At 42.5% G+C, this 17,493-nt stretch overlaps 1 protein-coding gene and 1 non-coding gene across 5 annotated transcripts in view; one reads left to right on the forward strand and one right to left on the reverse strand.

Moving 5' to 3' along the window:
- The window catches only part of IGF2BP3 (insulin like growth factor 2 mRNA binding protein 3), a 153,724-nt gene that overhangs the window by 125,790 nt on the left and 10,441 nt on the right, over window positions 1-17,493 (reverse strand). The gene's annotated exons all lie outside the window — the stretch shown is intronic.
- Window positions 8,085-8,149, forward strand: LOC112209885 (U7 small nuclear RNA). The gene has a single exon (XR_002944877.1). It is a non-coding gene; the product is annotated as a U7 small nuclear RNA (small nuclear RNA).

Here is a 17,493-nt window from a genome sequence, read left to right on the forward strand (position 1 = left end):
AATTTTTGTATTTTCAGTAGAGACAAGGTTTCGCCATGTTGGTCAGGCTGGTCTCGAACTCCTGACCTCAGGTGACCCACCCACCTCAGCCTCCCAAAGGGCTGGGATTACAGGCTTGAGCTACCGAGCCCAGTCTGTTTTTTTCATTTTTAAAATAACAAGAAATAACATATTATAATCAGACTTTGCATAGACCAATCTCTAGATTTTAAGGAGTTACAGTTTCAATTTTAATTTATAAATATTCATTTTACATGTTTTGATGTTATTTTTCTAAAATGTCCATCTAGTCCTTTGATAAATTCAGAGATTTATGGTGGCAGTATGTAAACCAAATTAAAATGTACCATAAAACCAGGTAACTAGAATTTTATGTTTAATCAAACCATTTGGAAGCAGTTTAGTGAAATTTCAGTATCTTAAATCATACTTATTAAACTTATTTTGAAAAAGTTAAATATTAATACTGAAACACAAATCGTCCACAACCAAAAGTAAAACATATCAATCAGATCTACATATTTAAACATTACAGTGATTTTTTTTTTTTTTTTTTTTTTGAGACTGTGTCTTGCTCTGTCACCCAGGCTGGTGACACCACACCCAGTGCAGTGGTGCGATCTCGGCTCACTGTAAACTCCGCCTCCCAGGTTCAAGCGATTCTCCTGCCTCAGCCTCCCGAGTAGCTGAGATTACAGGCATGCGCCACCACTCCCAGCTAATTTTGTATTTTTAGTAGAGACAGGGTTTCTTCATGTTGATCAGGCTGGTCTTGAACTCCCGACCTCAGGTGATTCACCTGCCTCGGCCTCCCAAAGTACTGGGATTACAGGCATGAGCCACCGTGCCTGGCCTATTTTTGTATATTTTAGTAGAGACGGGGTTTCGCCATGCTGACCAGCCTGGCCAACATTGGGAAACCCCATCTCTACTGAAAACACAAAAATTAGCCAGGTGTGGTGGCATGCACCTGTAATCCCAGCTACTTGGGATGGGAGGCTGAGGCAGGGGAATCTCTTGAACCTGGAAGGCAGAGGTTGCAGTGAGCTGAGATCACACCACTGCACATTCCAGCCTGGGCTACAGAGTGAGATTCCATCTCAAAAATAATAATAATAATAAGCAAAAATAAAAAATAAAATATACAAGATTTTCTGGGCTGGGCGCAGTGGCTCATGCCTATAATCTCAGCACTTTGGGAGGCCAAGGAGGGTGGATCACAAGGTCAGGAGATTGAGACTATCCTGGCTAACATGGTGAAACCCCGTCTCTACTAAAAATACAGAAAATGAGTCAGGCATGGTGGCACACGCCTGTAATCCCAGCTACTCAGGAGGCTGAGGCAGGAGAATCGCTTGAACCCAGGAGGCGGAGGAGGCAGTGAGCTGAGATCGCGCCACTGCACTCCTGCCTGGGAAACAGAGGGAGACTTCGTCTCAAAAAACAAAAAACAAAACAAAAAAAACACCATTAGAATTAAATTTAGAGCACTGAACAAGTTCCAGTTAATACAATGTGTCATGCATATGCTATTTAAAAAGACTGCTCTGAGGTTTTCAGAGGTTTGGGGGTTTTGTTCTTTTTTTATTTTTGGTTAAACATTGCACAACACATTTCTTCTTTCCATCATAATTGGGGTAAACCACATGCTGGAGTTTCCTGAAAATCAGAAAAATCTTTAACAAGTACAATAATGAAACCTAAGATATTATTAATATCCTATTAATGACAAGATGTTTAAATAGGTTATAATGTATTATTGACCTACATATGGGTGAATATACTTTACTCCTAAATCAAGTCCACTACTTTAATAGTATTTTACATATCACTTTACTGCAATTATTCCCTATCCCACCTTCCAAAGAACCTTTAAAATTGCTTTTTAGGTCAGGTGCAGGGGCTCACACCTGTAATCCCAGCACTTTGGGAGGCCAAAGCAAATGGATCACTTGAGGCCAGGAGTTCAAGACCATCCTGGCCATCATGGTGAAACCCCCATCTCTACTAAAAAATACGAAAATTAGCTGAGCATGGTGGTAGGTGCTGGTAATCCCAGCTACTTGGGAGGCTGAGGCATGAGAATTGCTTGAACCTGGGAGGTGGAGGGTGCAGTGGGCTCAGATTGCAACACTGCACTCCAGCCTGGGTGACAGAGCAAGACTCTGTCTCAAAAAAAAAAAAAAAAAAAAATTTGCTTTTTTAAACAGTGAGGTAGTTGGGTTCGGTGGCTCATGCCAGTAATCCCAGCAATCTGAGGCCGAAGCAGGAGGAACACTCGAAGCCAGGAGTTGGTGACCAGTTTGAGCAACATAGAGTTCCCATCTCTACTAAAAATTTAAAAAGAAAGCAATTAATCAGGTGTGGTCTCAGCTCCTCAGGAGGCTAAGGTGGAAGGATCACTTCAGTCCAGAATTTAGAGGCTGCACTGAGCTATGATTATACCACTGCATTCCAGCCTGGGCGGCAGAGTGAGACCCTGTCTCTAAAAAACAACAATAAATAAAACAAAACAGTAAGGTATGGTGCTAAGTGGTATTTTTTCTAAAAAAGCATACATTCATAGATGCTCACATATACATGTAAATTTTCCCTAAAGGAATACAATAAACTGCACAGTAGTTGCATTTGAGGAAGGAGAAAAATAAATTATCATTTAAATTTTGCCATGTGCACTATTTTTCTAAAACCTTCCAAGCTTTTTAATTAATTTAGAGAAAACTACTTTTACTTAGTTCCTGTGGGTGTTTTGTATACAGTGTAACTAAGTATTACTTAGTTCCTATGGGTGTTTGGTATACACTATAGAGTATTACTTAGTATGACTCAGTAAAACTGCTTTTACTTAGTTCCTGTGGGTGTTTTGTATACAGTGTAACTAAGTATTACTTAGTTCCTACGGGTGTTTCGTATACACTATAGAGTATTACTTAGTATGACTAAGTAAAACTACTTTTACTTAGTTCCTGTGGGTGTTTTGTACACAGAAAATAGCTTAAGATTCCATTAGATTTGTTTCGGTATGTACATTATTCATCAAGAGACCTAAGAATAAATAGGAACACTGAAGAAGCGTGTAACAATGCTTTACCAATATTGTTATAGATAGCACATCAAAATGCCAGAGACTGGGGAAAAATGCATGATCATGAGCTAAAGTTAGACTGGTATGGAAAAAATAACCTGCAGGTGATTAACAATTACCATAAGTGACATACACAACATACAATAGTTATGTTTAAGTAGAGGGCAGTATCTGAATTTAAGGCAATGCATCATGTATATGAAGAATGACCTTATTTCCACTAGTTGTAAGATATCCCCAGAAAAGTATTAGATTTATTACATTTAGGTAGATAAGTCTGTAGTAAGTATAAAGCTGCTCGTCTAAAATGAAGCACAAAACAAATTAAAAGAAAAAATCAAATGAAGCACAAGCAAAGATTTCATCTTTGAAATTAGATGATCATAATCTTTGGACATGAGATGGTCATAATCATCTTTCCCTCTGTGCTGAATCATTGCCTTCAGAATACCACCACCATGTTAATACACTTGCCTTTAAAAAACCTCACTTCCATAGTCTGAGCAACAAAATAACAACTGTAACATGTTATAATCTATGCAATAAGATTCCATGAGTCTAATATTAATATAAACAAAGTAAACTGGGGAAAGTAAAGTTTATTCCAAATAATAAATGTAGATGCCCAGTGTGGTGGCTCATACCTGTAATCCCAGCACTTTGGGAGACCAAGGTGGGTGGATTACCCGAAGTCAGGAGTTTGAGACCAGCCTGGCCAACATGGTGAAACCTCACCTGTACTAAAAATACAAAAAATTAGCTGGGCATGGTGGCGGGCACCTGTAATCCCAGCTATTCGGGAGGCAGGAGAATCACTTGAGCCCAGGAGGCAGAGGTGGCAGTGAGCCGAGATCGCACCACTGCACTGCTGCCTGGGCGACAGAGCAAGACTCCATCTTGAACAAAATAAAAAACAAATAATAAATGTAGAAAAAATAAACAGAAGCAGAAAGCCACCATTTGACAGCCACTATAGTAGCAGTGACAGTTGCTGACAAGAATCATCAATGGATGCTAAAATTAGTGAAAGTATTGAGAGACAGAATCTCTACACTGTCTCAAAATATCTCCCCACAAAGTTCTTATTACAAAAGAAAAAATAGTAACTTTACCCTGAAGAAGCCTGGCAGACACTACTTAACCAATTGGTCAAAGTTACCACCACTACTGAAACAAAAATCAACAAACACCATGTGCCTCTAGATGAGGTGCACTGAAAGCAATATCACTTCTGAGGAATTCCATCAAAAATGCCTCACCTGGTGCCAGGCACGGTGGCTCATGCCTATAATTCTAGCACTTTGGGAGGCTGAGGCAGGAGGATCACTTGAGGTCAGGAGTTCAAGCCCAGCCTGCCCAACATGGTGAAACCTCGTCTCTACTAAAAATACAAAAAATTAGTCAAGTGAGGTGGTGGGCACCTGTAATCCCAGCTACTTGGGAGGCTGAGGGAGAATCACTTGAACCCGGGAGGCAGAGGATGCAGTGAGCCGAGATCGCGCCACTGCACTCCAGCCTGGTCGACAGAGTAAGACTCTGACTCACTCACACACACACACACACACACACACAGCCTCACCTGATGCTAACCATGGGAGACATCAGATAAACCCACATTGAGGGGCATTCCACAAAATAAACAAACAAACAAAAAACTAACTTATACTCCTCAAAAACAGGAAAGTCATTAAATCAAATGAAGGATTACAGGTCACTCATGCCTGTAATCCCAGCACTTAGGAGGCCAAGGCAGGTAGATCACTTGGGGCCAGGAGTTTGACACCAGCCTGGCCAACATGGTAAAATCCCGTCTCTACTAAAAATACAAAAAAATTAGCCAGGCATGGGGTGTGTGCCTGTAATCCCAGCTACTGGGGAGGCTGAGGAATGAGAATTGCTTGAACCTGGGTGCGGAGGTTGCAGCCAGCCGAGATCCCACCGCTGCAGTCCAGCCTAGACAACAGAGCAAGACTCTGTCTCAGAAAAAAACAACAACAACAAAAAAATGAAGACCAAGGAACTGTCCCAGATTAAAAGAGACCAAACAGGCTGGGCATAGGGACTCACACCAGCAATCTCGGCACTTGGGGAGGCTGGAATTTGGCAGGCAGATCTACCTGAGCTCAGGAGTTCGAGACCAGCCTGGGCAAAACAGTGAGATCCTGTTTCTACAAATAAAATTTAAAAATTAGCCAGGCATGATGGTGTGTGCCTGTAGTCTTGGCTACTCAGGAGACTGAGGTGGGAGGAACCCTTGAGTCCAGGAGTTCAAGTTGCAGTGAGCCATGGTCACAGCACTGCTCTCCAGCCTGAGTGACAGAGCAAGACTGGCTAAAAAATAAAAATAAAAAAAGACAAGAACCTGTCCAGTGATAAAAGTCAGCCAGTTATTTTCTACATTTAACTAATATTTACCCAGGGCAAGGAAAGCTGTCTGAAACATGTCAGAGGCTGGACTCTCCATTTGGTCATCCTTAAAAATACAGTGAGTGACCACAAAGTTCCAGCCTCAAAATGTAAACTGTCAAAAGAAATGTTGATGGGGTCCTGAAATCATTATTAGATTTTGTTAAAGTTTTAGGAATAACAGAAGGAAACAAATGCTATTCATTTCCTTAGGCACGACCTGGTATCAACATGTAGGGTTCATTTCAGTTTGAAGAACTTAAGTGTATCAGTAGATGCCCAGATGTCCAAATTCATTTCATCCTCCTCATGTGTATTTGTTTTCAGCAGTCCTTAACTGTTTATTCTAAATACTTATCTTTTCAAAAATACATTTTAGAGACAGGATCTCACTCTGTTGCTCAGGCTGGAGGGCGTAGCACAACCACGGCTCACTGCAGCTCACTGGGCTCAAGCGATCTTCCCACCTCAGCCTCCCAAGTAGCTGGGACTACAGGCATGCACCATCACACTCAGCTAATTTTTTATTTTTTGTAGAGATGAGGGTCTCACTATGTTGCCCAGGCTGTTTTTTGTTTGTTTGTTTGTTTGGGGCAGAGTCTCGTTCTATCACCCAGGCTGGAGAGCAGTAACGTGATCTCAGCTCAGTGCAGCCTCCACCTCCTGGGTTCAAACGATTCTCATGCCTCAGCCTCCTGAGGAGCTGGGACCACAGGCCACAACACCACACCTGGCTAATTTTTTTGTATTTTTAGTAGAGATGGGGTTTCACCATGTTGGTCAAGCTGGTCTCGATCTCCTGACCTAAAGTGATCTGCCCGCCTTGGCCTCCCAAAGTGCTGGAATTACAGGCATGAGCCACTGCATCCAGCCACCCACCTTGTCTCGAACTCCTGGGCTCAAGCAATCCTCCGGGCTGCAGTTTCCCAAAGCGCTGGGATTACAAGCGTGAGACATCACACCTGGCAATATTTTATCTTTCATACACTTAGATTTTTCTTCTTTTTGTTTAGAATTTGACATTTTTTCATTTGCTTATCTTCCTATACCGATTTATTATCTTTTCTTTTTTCCAAACTGACTTCCCTATCAAGGCTAATATGCCATGGAATTGCATAAAATCCTCACTTGCTCTTGTTATGATGTAAATACATATTCACCAGAATACCTGATACAGGCCGGGCGTGGTGGCTCACGCCTGTAATCCCAGCACTTTGGGAGACTGAGGCGGGCAGATCACGAAGTCAAGAGATCGCGACCATCCTGGCTAACACGGTGAAACCCCATCTCTACTAAAAATACAAAAAATTAGCCGGGTGTGGTGGTGGGCGTCTGTAGTTCCAGCTACTCGGAAGGCTGAGGCAGGAAAATGGCATGAAACCGGGAGGCAGAGCTTGCAGTGAGCCGAGACAGCGCCACTGCACTCCAGCCTGGGACACAGCGAGACTCCGTCTAAAAAAATACCTGATACAATTTTTTTTCTTTTCTCTTTTCTTTTTTTTTTTTGTTTGAGAGAGTTTCACTCTGTTGCCCTGGCTGGAGTGCAGTGGTGCAATCTTGGGTCACTGTAAACCTCCGCCTCCCAGGCTCAAGAGATTCTCGTGCCTCAGCCTCCTGAGTAGCTGGGACCACAGGTGTGCGCTACCACACCCCGATCATTTTTTGTATTTTTAGTAGAGACGGGGGTGGTTTAACTCTATTGGCCCGGCTGGTCTCGAACTCCCGACCTCAAGTGATCCATGTGGCTACCTCAGCCTCCCAAAGTTCATATGAAAGGCATGAGCCATCACACCCAGCCACCTGATCTAATTTCAAACCACACATTAGAGCGGAGCAGCCATTCTCAAAGTATGGTATAAGGAATCCCTGACACACTTTCAGGAGGACCAAGAAGTTAAGACTATTTTCCTAATAACACTAAGATGTTATTTGCCTTTTCTGCTGTGTTGTATTTGCACTGGTAGAGCAAAGGCAATGATGAGTAAAGCTGCTGGTCCTTAGCATGAAGGAATGCAGTGGCACTGAACTGTACTAGTAGTCACTGTATTCTTCTCTGGCATTTGCAGCGAAGAATTATGCAAACTGTTTAAAACTGTCCTAATCTCAATCCTTCGGTATACATCCTTTTATGATTTGTATGAAGAAAAGGGAAGCATGCATAAAGCACTTCTGCTACCTATCCTGGTTGTCTGCACAAAAAGCACTGTGCAGTTGTTTGAGTTGCAAGACGAACCAGTCAAGCACCGTTTCTACCTGAAGAACTACAAGCAAAATGTAGTTACTTAAAAGCTTGAGTATCTGGCAGATATTTTCTCAAAAAGGAATAAAATGAGTCTGTCACTTCAGGTAAAACGATTTTCCTGAAGTATCTGTTGCCAAATGACTAAATTTGAGCTTTTAAGTAAAAACTAGTATTTTGAAAAACTTCTGTCTATTACCAATGAGCTTTGACAGCCTCCCAATCCTCGTGGATAAAGATCCTTTCCGAGTATAAGACAATCAATGGATTCTTTTTTTGTAACAAGTACAAAAAAAATTCACTGATATGATTTCAGATTCCACATTGAAACTAGACTTTAAAAAAACTACCACTTGGTGTTACAGCTCTTTTAGAATTTGTCCAGCAGGTGGTTTTCCGGTCTTTACCAGTAAGCCCCCACCCCCGCACCTCCGCAAAAAAGCTACCACTTGTAGCTGGGTGCAGTGGCTCACGCCTGTAATCCCAACACTTTGGGGAGGCCAAGGCACAAGGATCACTTGAAGCCCAGGAGATCAAGACCAGTCTGCACAACATAGTGAGATCCTGTCTCAATTTAAATTTAAAAAGGAATTTTTTTTAACTACCACTTGTCATATTTTGATGTAGCACCAAAGAATATCTGTAATTATTTATACTCCTTCCTTTTCTAACTACATATCCATATGTGGCTGGATTTTCCTCATATACTTCAATCAAAACAATACATGACGACAAACTGAATGCAGTAGTAGTTACCAGTTTCCAGTTGCCTCAAGCCAAAGAAACTTACAAAAATGAAAAACAGTTCTCTTTTATAAGAGTGTTTTAGGGCCAGACGCGGTGGCTCATACCTCTAATCCCAGTACTTTGGGAGGCTGAGGTGGGCGGATCACTTGAGGTCAGGGGTTTGAGAACAACCTGGCCAACATGGTGAAACCTGGTCTCTACTAAAAATACAAAAACTAGTCAGGTGTGGTGGTGCATGCCTGTAGTCCCAGCTACTCGGGAGGCTGAGGCAGGAGAATCGCTTGAACCCAGAAGCGGAGGCTGCAGTGAGCTGAGATTGCATCACTGCACTCCAGCCTGAGCGACAGAGCAAGACTCTGTCTCAAAAAAGAGTTTTTTATTTAAAATTTTATGTTAACATGTAATGGGTTTTTTATAAAACCTCTGTCATTCCAGGAGGCTGAGGCAGGAGAATCGCTTGAACCCAGGAGGTGGAGGTTGCAGTGAGATGAGATTGCACCATTGAATTCCACCTTGAGCAACAATAGCTAACCTCCATCTCAAAAACAAAACAAAACAGACCTCTATCATTCCTTATAACTGCTACAAAATATGCCACAGAATATATCGTTAGGGTTGGGCACGGTGGCTCACGCCTGTAATCACAACACCTTGGGAGGCCGAGGCAAGCAGATCATTTGAGGTCAGGAGCTCGAGACCAGCCTGGCCAACGTAGTGAAACCCTGTCCTACTGAAAATACAAAAATTAGCCTGGTATGGTGGCAGGCGCCTATATTCTCAGCTACTCAGGAGGCTGAGGCAGGAGAATCACTTGAACACGGGAGGCAGAGGCTGCAGTGAGCCAAGATTACACCACTGCACTCCAGCCTGGGCGACAGAGCAAGATAAAAAAAAAAAGGGGGGGAATATATGGTTAGAATAGGGTATGTTTTCTTTTTTCCTTTATTTTTTTATTTTTTGTTTATTTTTTGAGACGGAGTCTCCCACTGTCACCAAGGCTGGAGCACAGTGGCGTGATATCAGCTCACTGCAAGCTCCACTTCCTGGGTCCACGCCATTCTCTTGCCTCAGCCTCCTGAGTAGCTGGGACTACAGGCGCCCGCCACCACGCCCAGCTAATTTTTTGTGTTTTTAGTAGAGATGGGGTTTCACCGTGTTAGCCAGGATGGTCTCAATCTCCTAACCTCGTGATCTGCCTGCCTCAGCCTCCTCGAGTGCTGGAATTACAGGCGTGAGCCACCGCCCCTGGCCAGAATAGGGTATGTTTTCTTTTGATGGCCATTTAGGTTATTTCCTATTTTTAACTATTAAACAATACGGAAAAAACACATGTCTTTTTGCCAAGTATGTCTTTGTAATAGAATACTACAAGTGAAATTGCTGTTATGGAGAAAGGCATTAAACATGCCTCAAAGTTACAAATAGTTGAACATTAAAGTGCTTATTCTTTCCCTTTAAAACATGGGTTCCCCCAGGCGTGGTGGCTCATGCCTGTAATCCTAACACTTTGGGAGGCTGAGACGGGTGAATCACGAGGTCAGGAGTTCAAGACCAGCCTGGCCAACATGGTAAAACCCCATCTCTACTAAAAATACAAAAATTAGCTGGGCATGATGGTGCACACCTGTAGTCCCAGCTACTCTGGAGGCTGAGGCACTAGAATCCCTTACCCAGCAGGCGGAGGTTGTAGCGAGCAGAAGGTTGCAGTGAGCCGAGATTGCGCCACTGCACTTCAGCCTGGGTGACAGAGTGAGACTCCGTCTCAAACAAACAAACAAAAAACAAATAAACATGGGTTCTTGCTGTGTTACCCAGGATGGTCTCCCAAAGTGCTGGAATTACAAGCATGAGCCAAGCACCTTGGCCTTCAAGCACTTTTAAACAAGAAGAAAAAAGGAAGGACTCTCAGTATTGTCTTCCTTTACAAAAATTCCCCTTCTACAACTCAAAGATAGGCAATTGCAAAATGTCCCAAACAGTAAAATTAGATCTAGAGATCTTTTTTGCTCGAAAAGTAGACAACAGTGTTAGTTTCAGATTATCTGTAGGATACTGTTAAAATGTGATGTGTAATATAGTATAACCTAAGAATTCTGTGTTTTACAGACTCCCACCTACTAGAGACCCTTTTTACCAATTCCTGCTTGGCGATTTGGATGGAGCTCTTTTACAATATTGTACGATATTGCTGATTAAAACTGTGCTTACAGATTACACAAAGCCATGAGGACTGGGTTGTTTTCCATAACACTTAGTTGAAAGGTATTCTCATTTTAAGTTCTAATAGATACTGCCAAATAGTGTGCCAAGAAGTCTTTGCCAATTTACTCTTTAGCTATATGAGTGGCCATGCCTCCACAACCTTGCCAACACCAGATACGGCCAATCTTATTCATTTTTCTCCAACCTCATAGGCAGAAAATGTCATTATCGTTGGCACTTCCCTAATAACTAGACTAGAGTGTTTTTTTTGTTTGTTTTGCTGTTGTTGTTCTTTGAAATAGGATCTCACTCTATCGCCCAGCTTGGAATGCAGTGGTGCAAACCTGGGCTCAAGCCATCCCCCCGCCTCAGCCCCCCAGTTAGCTGGGACTACAGGCACGCACCACCATGCCTGGCTAATTTTTGTTATTTTTTGCAGGGACGGGGTTTCGCCATGTTGCCCAGCCTGGTCTCAAACTCCTGAGCTCAAGTGATTCATCCACCTCGGTCTCCCCAAGTGCTGAGATTACAGGCATGAACCACCGTGCCCAGCCTAGATTGGATATCTTTTTGTACACAGATTGACTTTTCAGCTATGCCCTTCTGAACTGCCACTTCTCATCCTTCGTTCATTTTTAAACTGTTTCTACCTCTTTGGAATTAGGAATTCATCTCCTGGTCTATTATTTCCTTTAAGTATGATCTCTCCTAAGATAATTCCATAACTAAACACATTTTAGGGATTCTAAGATCCATGCACCTAGATATAAAGCACCAATTCTTAACTTATTCACAGTGCATAACCCATATTTTACAAAGAAATGTGAAACACTCCTATGTCTCCGTATATATGAAACATAAACCATAAACCATGGGGTCATACAGGAATAGGCACACCCATCCCCCATTTTCCACTGCCACATGGTAAATACACAAACTTATTAGTGAGACAATATCACTTTAGTACCAGATAATCCAAGAAGTCCTTTACAGACATTATCACTTAATTCCCAACAACCCTCTGCCATAGGTCTTATTACCCTCATTTACAGATTTTAAAAACAGAAATCTCAGAGTTTAATCAGTTTGCACAAGATCACAGGGCTAAGCAAAGGTTCCTACTGAGGCCTGTGTAGCTCCAAGCAAGATGCCACTGGCCCACCCTTACCACTGTGCTGTACTGCTGTCCCCAACTTTAGGTAGTAGTACGTGCACACAGAAGTGTCTATCACATTTTTCTCCAAAGGTTCATTACATCACTTGGGATGTCTTTAACAAAAATCATACAATACCGGGAGCTTTAACCAGCACCATTGATTGTCTTGCCACAGCTAACCTTAAAAAAATTACATGGGCTCAGTCAACCTTATTATAAGATTCTAGTCCTGTATCACAATTTGCCTTAATTACCCTGTCAGAGGATACCCTAAGAACAGCTGTGAACTCCATGAAATGTTTTGGGAGCATAGCCAGACCCATGCTTATAAAGTACTGAAGAGGCAAAAGTTCAGTGGGATCTCTGGTGAGCATTTTCCAAAATTAACCTAGGCATCAGTCTTCCATGATAATCCCAAATCAGCATTTGCTAAATGGCATGAACTAAACTACTTAGCTCCTAAAGTCAAACACATGAAGAATGAGAATAATGCAGTCACTCCATCACGCACGCAGGCTGCTCTAGCTGCCCTCTCCGCTCAGCCTCAATCACCATCCTGCCTCACACTCCAGCCTCTTTAATCTCAAACAGCTTGTAGTTCCCACACACACCCCAGGATGTTTCACACTTACATGACGTGGCTCCTGCTGTCCCTTCTGCCTCTTCCCTCCTGGGTGCACACGGTTATTAGCCTCTGCCTATTTTCACATCCCTCTCTGAATGTATTTCTCACTGGTAACAACCAGGCTAAGCCTAATAATGCCCCCTCCTCCTATGTTCTGGGGCATCTCACATATACCCTATGACATATTGACAACTTCTCTTTACTTGGAGAGATTTTAACCCACCTTTAGGATCACTGCCACAGTGAACCACCATTACTGTTGAAAAATAAAAAGACTGTCACCCAGGAAATCAGACAGAACAAAGTGAAAGCCACTGTACTCCATGTCTTTCTTCAGGACAAGGGTCTTACTACTTTTTTTTTTGGAGACGGAGTCTCCCTCTGTTGCCCAGGCTGGAGTGCGGTGGCGCGATCTCGACTCACTGCAAGCTCCGCCTCCCGGATTCGAGCCACTCTCCTGCCTCAGCCTCCTGAGTAACTGGGACTACAGGCGCCCGCCACAACGCCCGGATAATTTTTTGTATTTTTAGTAGAGACGGGGTTTCACTGTATTAGCCAGGATGGTCTCAATCTCCTGATCTCGTGATCCACCCGCCTCGGGCTCCGAAAGTGCTGGGATTACAGGCATGAGCCACTGCGCCCGGCCGGGTCTTACTCTTCTTTCTAGCCCCTGAAACCTAGCATAGAATCAACTATGAGCACAGGCACTTAATCTATGCTTGTTAAACTAAAAATTTACATAAGATATTAAGTCATTTCAGAAACTCAAAAAATGCAAAAATAGGTAAACTCGCATACAAGAAATACAGAAACTAAAAATTTCAACTGCACTTAACTCTCCAAAGAAAGAGCAAGAGCTTCTCCATTTTTTGCAAAACCAGCTGGAAAAAAAAAAGACATCTGGGGAGAGCTCAGTCACTTTTCAACCAGCATTCTTTTTGTTGTTTTTTAACCACTATTACCACAGGTTCTCTTAACTAGATTCTCTCATTATCTGCCCTGCTAGGACCAAAAGCTGGGTAGCACCTTCTTTTGGAAGCTAATTCTTAATCAAATTCCTCCTCAAAATGTGGACCTTCTTGAAGTTTCCTCCGCAAGAAACTACTGTTAGTTTCTGAAGTAGGATGCAAAATTTAAGGTGCTAAGTACGGGAGAGCATGAGTCCTAGACATCTTAGCTATAAGGTATCAGAACTTCAGCTTTACAGCTTTTTACTTAATTTTTATATACAAGGGGCACAAATGAAATGGGCAAAGACTTGTCAGAGTTAGCACATCCATGGTAGAAGAGTGTGTTCCTACAATTATATAGTCCTCCATGTTTGATGAGACAGTTCTTACTCAAACGGTCTCACTGCACACTTCATTGAAAGAAGCTCTTTGTTGTCAAACTTATAACTAATTATGTCAACATAAGAAATTTAGTTTTGAGGCCAGGCGCAGTGGCTCACGCCCGTAATCCCAGCACTTTGGGAGGCCGCGGCGAGGGGATCACGAGGTCGAGATCGAGACCATCCTGGCCAACCAATATGGTGAACCCCGTCTATACTAAAAATACAAAAATTAGCTGGGCGTAGTGGCACGCGCCCATAGTCGCAGCTACTCGGGAGGCTGAGGCAGGAGAATCCCTTGAAACTGGGAGGCGGAGGTTGCAGTGAGCCAAGATCGCGCCACTGCACTCCAGCCCAGTCGACAGAGCAAGACTCCGTCTCAAAAAACAAAAACAAAAACAAAGAAGAAATTTAGTTTTAGGTTTTTCAGAGAGCTTTCAAATTTAAATGTCCACATCTTTTGACATAACAATTCCCAGTTTAAGAATTTACGTTATAAAAATTCTCAACCAGGGGCTGAGTGCGATGACTCACTCAGTACTCCCAGCACTTTGGGAGGCTAAGGCAGGAGGATCACTTGAGGTCAGGAGTTCGAGACCAGCCTGGCCAACATGGCAAAACTCCGTCTCTACCAAAAAATACAAAAATTAGCCGGGTGTGGTGGCACACACCTGTAATCCCAGCTGCTCAGGAGGCTGAAGCATGAGAATCCCTTGAACCCGGCAGGTGGAGGTTTCAGTGAGCAGAGATCGCGCCACTGCACTCCAGCCTGGGCGAGACCAAGACCCTGTTTCAAAAAAAAAAAAAAAATTTTTTAAACTTCTCAACAAGAAGTCTGATGGCATACACGTAGGTACACTTGAATAAAGTTACTATGAAAATGATGGCTAAATTATTGCACACCTATGCTGAACAATGCATCTGTTGGTTAAAAAAGAGAACTATTTGTACCTACATTGAAGATTCTTCAGGATACATTATTTAGTAAAAGCACAAATTATAAACAGTATGATTTCATTACTATATTCAAAGATGTTTGTGGACACATGCATAGAGCTTCTAGAAAATATATTCAGCAACGAGTGTAAGCAAGCCCTGGGAACTACTAGAGAGAGTGAGGATTGAAAAACATTTTCCACATTTTATGTATTTTGAATTAATCTGAACGTGCACATATGTAAAAATTATCAACCTGTTTAATATTTATACAATCTGTTGTATCTATGTTGTATCTGAACAAAAAAGGTAATACATGCTCATTGTAAATTAAAAACACACCACCCGCAGATTATTACTTGAGTCCACATCCCAAAAGAGAACAAAGATCTTCCATGTTTCTGTTATCACCATCAAATCTATTTACATCCATCCAGCTTCCCCATCTGAATCTCAAGGAGAAAAATACAACGGCTTCCATTGGAATGACTATTGCGTGACGTTGTATTCATCCTTTACACACATTGTCCAACAGGATCCTATGAAGCATCATGTCCATTCTAACTTCCCAAGACCTCAAATTCCTCATCCTCAAGCTACAGCATGCATTTAGTAAGTGGAGCTGGAAATCAAGCCCAGATCTAGACCTCATATCCCACAAAACAAGCCCAGATCTAGACCTCATATCCCACATCCTCCTGGCTTTTCCCTTCAGTTCAACAAAGACACATGTGGCAAGCAACCAGTCTCCTCATCGAGAGGTTTCAGCATAGTTTCTCCTTCCTACTCTCCTGTTCCTCAGCAGTATCTCACATTCAAGACATTTTTTTCTGTAAGTCAGGGTCATACAAAACTTGCTAACAAGCTGAGACAGACAGACACCGTGGACTCCACTCCAGATACCTCTACCTCTTGCAATCTAAGAACATATCTCCAGGAAACACAATCAGCCTCCTGAGACAAAGCCGTGACATCTACCTCCCCATGCCCTCTGCTCTAACCTCCTATCTCCTTAGGCCCCTCTCCAACTTCTCCGCAAGCCACTTATATTAAGATGAAGCTACTAAAAAGCACATTGAAACAAAAAAAGTCTCATTTTTCTGTCTTAAAACAGGATATCCATGTTTTTATTCTATAATAAGCCCTGGGGCACAGACTACCTGTATACTAGTCTTTTTCCTAAATAAAGAAGATAAATCAACCCTTCAAAAAAGCCAAACAGGATTTCTGTACTTAGAGAAGGCAAGAAATAGGACATCTCTGCTCTGACTTGCCACTGCAAACATGACTGGGCTCCTGTGCAAGCTACTTTGAGGATTTGGACAACTTAAATGGGAGCGATGAAGTCAGGCAGAGTTGCAGCACCTGGCAATGGGTTCCCGTGATTATCTGGAGGGCCTCAGGCAGGTTGCTTCTCCCAGGGTTCTATGGAGAATCCTTTGGTAAAGCATCTATTGTGCTATCTCATTTTTATTAGTTTTCCTTTCTTATAATATTTAAATACATCCTGGAAGTAGTACTCTATTGATCAAAGGACTTGCATAGACAGCAGAAAAGTCTCCAAAGGAGTTATTCAGAACAAGTCCCCTATCTCAAAATCAACTGATCTAACATATCACCCAGTTTTTGATTAATAGTTTTGGTCACTATTGTGACCAAAGACAGGATTCATAATTGGGGAAACATGCTACTTTACCAAGGACCAGATTTTTTTAAATGTAAAAATGAGGGAATTTAGCTCCTCCCAAAAGATTTCTTCTATTTCTTTTAGCAAAAGTTTAATGAACAAAATGGAAGGAATACTTAATTTATGCCAGTGTCCTAAAATAACCAGGTAAAGGTATTTTAAACCTGGCTCATGATATCCATAAACGTTTTGGCCAACAGTTTCAACCTCTGCTTGTCAAATCACGCATTTAGACCAACATTTGGAAGAACTGGACTTGGGGCCAGGTGCGGTGACTCAAGCCTGTAATTCCAGCACTTTGGGAGGCCGAGGTGGGCAAATCACAAGGTCAGGAGTTCGAGACCAGCCTGGCCAACATGGTGAAACCCCATCTCTACTAAAAATACAAAAATTAGCTGGGTGTGGTGGTGTGCGCCTGTAATCTCAGTTACTCGGGAGGCTGAGGCAGGAAAATCACTTGAACCTGAGAGGAGGAGGTTGCAGTGAGCTGAGATCATACCATTGCACTTCAGCCTGGGCAACAAAGTGAGATTCTGACTCGAAAAAAAAAGAAGAACTGGACTTGGTCTACACTCTTTTGGAACCTAAGATAGGTTCAGACAATTTTCCCAATGTTATGTTAATAAGAAAGCAGAATGAATTTGTAAGAAAGTGAAGGCCAGGCACAGTAGTTCACGTCTGTAATCCCAGCACTTTGGGAGCCCAAAGTGGGAGGACTGCTTGAGCCAAGGAGTTCAAGACTAACCTAAGTAACACAGCAAGACATCGTCTCTACTAAAAATTAAAAAAAAAATTAGCCAGACGAGGAGGCATGTGCCTGTAGGTGCCTGTAGTCTACACCTGTGATCACTGCACTCCAGCCTGGGCAACCGTGCGAGATCCTGCCTCAAAAAAAAAAAAAAACCAAAAACGAAAGTGAGCTCACACTCACCAGAAATGTTAAAAAAGTGCAAGAGTAGATCAACTGGCCAGGAGCGGTAGTCCCAGCACTTTGGGAGGCTGAGGTGGGCAGATTACCTGAAGTTATGAGTTCAAGACCAGCCTGGCTAACATGGTGAAACCCTGTCTCTACTAAATATA

Source organism: Pan troglodytes, chromosome 6, assembly GCF_028858775.2.
Source record: "Pan troglodytes isolate AG18354 chromosome 6, NHGRI_mPanTro3-v2.0_pri, whole genome shotgun sequence".
NCBI lineage: Eukaryota > Metazoa > Chordata > Mammalia > Primates > Hominidae > Pan > Pan troglodytes.